This window comes from Vulpes vulpes, chromosome 3 (assembly GCF_048418805.1).
Source record: "Vulpes vulpes isolate BD-2025 chromosome 3, VulVul3, whole genome shotgun sequence".
In the NCBI taxonomy this organism is placed as follows: domain Eukaryota; kingdom Metazoa; phylum Chordata; class Mammalia; order Carnivora; family Canidae; genus Vulpes; species Vulpes vulpes.
In genome coordinates this window covers 95543731-95546698 of record NC_132782.1, presented here as the reverse complement: position 1 = coordinate 95546698, position 2968 = coordinate 95543731, and positions in this window count along the sequence as shown.

Here is a 2968-nt window from a genome sequence, read left to right as displayed (position 1 = left end):
CCGCTAGGAATGGTATCTCTGCAGCGTGCCCTGCACAATGCCTTCTTCGCGGCATGCCTCCTGTAGGGGACACGGGGAGAGGATCCCTGCCACAGAATCATAGAATTTTCATTGGAGAGGGTTGTCAGAGGTTGCTTCCCTTCTAACAATTAGCACCTCCCCTAAACTTCTTTGATGGATATTTATCTCATTTATTACTGATCACTCCCCAGAATGGAGAACTTGCTCCCTCCTGGGGCTGGCCATTCCAGTGTGGGCTGGCTTTGATTATTTCTACTGACTTGAAATATGCTTCACTGGAGTTTTTATTTTCAGCCTCTGGCACCATACAGAGTAAATATAATCTTCCTCACAACAGAAACCAGCTTACAGGTATTCCATGAGCCCACCTTCCGCAGCTTGTTCTGTTTTTCCGGCCATTCCATGTCTTACATGGTTTTTAGACTTCTTCCTAGGCTGACTCCAGTGTAACCAGCATCTCTTTTAAAAGATCTGTCACTTGACGTTGGACAAGTACTTCCTGGTTGCCCAGATGGTGAAAAAGTGTCAATTTATCTCTCCCTTAATCTGAATACCGTGTTATTTCTATTAATACAATCCAAGTTACAATTCACTTTATTTCCCCCATTGAAATCATGTAGCCTATGGCTCAGTGAAAGTCCTGAAGCACTTTTCACATAAAATATTACTACAGCTTCTCTCATTCCTGTACAGTAGATCTTTTGAATCCATACTCATTGACCTATTTATTTCTATTATAAATGGATTCCTTTATGTGTCACCCAATAGTCTATTAAAAGCTTTACATTAACAGATCCAGTGACTCCCTGTTGCTTATAGGATAATGCTTTAATGCTCCTGATTGATGCAGAATTTCTCTCACAACGTGAATTCTGGCATCGTGACATAAAGGTCCTTCTTATCCTACCCTCCAGTCATTCTGAACAATGAACAGATCATCAGACATATACTTTGTCATATCTCTATGTCATCGCACATGCTGTTCCTTCTGTTTAGAATGTCTTTACTCCCCATGTGTGCCTGGCAAACATCTACTCATCCTTACGATTCCAGTTCAAATGCCACTTCCTCAGTGAAGCCCTCTGTGGTTTCACCTACTCTGGCCACGAAGGCATGCAGTGGTGTGGTGGCTTTCCCCTAACCACACATTTAGGATCACAGTCGGATTCCTGTGTTGAGGAAAGCTATTTTTTCCACATTTACGTTTTTCCAGAACCAACAGTATCACCTGTGACTATTGAGGGCTTTTACTCTGTGCTAGTCATAGAACTAAGGACTTGATAGGCATCACCACTTTTTGACTTTGCAACGAAGCATACGCCTGTAGTGGATGCCAATGATACTCCGCCCTATCACCATGTCCACTGTCGCACAGGAAGCATCTGGGCCTCTCTGCTTGAGGGCTTTCTCTGGCCTTAGGAAGATGCCCAGTCAGGGTTGTGTAGGGCAGACCTGAAGTGCCAGAGGATTAACATCCCTGGAGCAGCAAAAATCAATAATGAACAGCAGTCAGTGGAGAAACCCCCAAGCTCCTGGCCTCTTGGATGTGACAACTCTCCCAGAGCTCCACAGAGGAGTTGCCCACAGTGGTCATGATCTGCCCACTAAAGTGAGCATTTGCTCTTTCCCACCCCGGACCTATAGCCGCACTGCTTCATCAGTGCCTGCTGCTCTCAAATAAACTACTTGCAGGTCAATCCTACTCTTAGGGGCCACTTTGGGGGAAACCCACAGTAAAGTGGCTCCATCTGGCAGATAGGAAAACTGAGGCTCACACAGGTGAAGTAACCTATTCAAGTCACCTTTCCAGGATGTGGCCAAGTCGGAAATGAAGCTGGGCTCTGTTGAGAGCTCACATCATTATCTCTCCTAAGATCAGGGAGGAGAAGGGATCTGGGCAAGCTGGATCTCAGAAATATCTCCGAGGGAAGGTACTCACAGGCTTGAATCCTGGCAAGACTACCCATTTCTGCCTTTTATCCACCACTTGAAAATGAGCCAGTACACTAGCCTCCGAAGGGCAGTAAAGTGACACTGAATAATTGAATTCTGAACAAGCCAGACTAATGCAAATATCTGACAAATTGATTTAATTGCATTCACATACAATAAAGCTGAGCTCTAAAAGGTCAGCGAGAAAATGGGAAAGGACCCCTGGGAGCTTCTGGGGAGAGGCTGAGTTTAATACACATTCATCACATTTTATCATCTAATTAGTCCACACAATGCCAAACTGATAGACGGAGACCTAAACCAGTATATTGATTGATTATTTGCTTGGCATCTATCATATCACCTGAAGGCTGTCCCTGACTTGGGCAGGCGGGAGTTATTTAGTGGCTCAGCAAAAATGGTTGTGCATTTGGAGAAATTGTTTTTCTATAAGGAATTTGAGGCTCCAAAAACATTTTACCCAGGCACTGAGGCTGCCCCAGAGGGTTACTATTGAATAGTCTGCTACAAAAGCAGCCACTGGAAACCAACTTTCGCATGCCTCCTCCCTTCTGCAGAATGAATATTTATAAATCATGTGGTACAGAAAACCCTTTTAGGCTGTAAAATATTTAATTCAGGTAATTAACTAGTATCAGCCTTGCATGGAAATACCTGGGCAGAGAAAATGTTCTGGAGAAGTTAATGAGAAACCAATTGGACTCTGCAGTTTTTATTCTGTGGGAAATGAAAGTCCGGATTTCAATCAAACAATTTGCATGGTGGGTTTGGGCTCAGGTGAAATGTTGCCACTTTTTTGCTCCCTACAAGGATGCTGACACCGAGACCGGTCCTGCACTCGAGATTTGGGTTTGTGCCTAAGATGTGGTCAAAGTGATGCTTTGATTGTTTTCTTCCTTTGACCTTCAGGAAATTGTTTCCTTGTCACCTGTGAGCCTTAGTTTCTTCATCAATAAAATAGAGGTGAATTTGAAATGAGATTGTGGGGACGCCT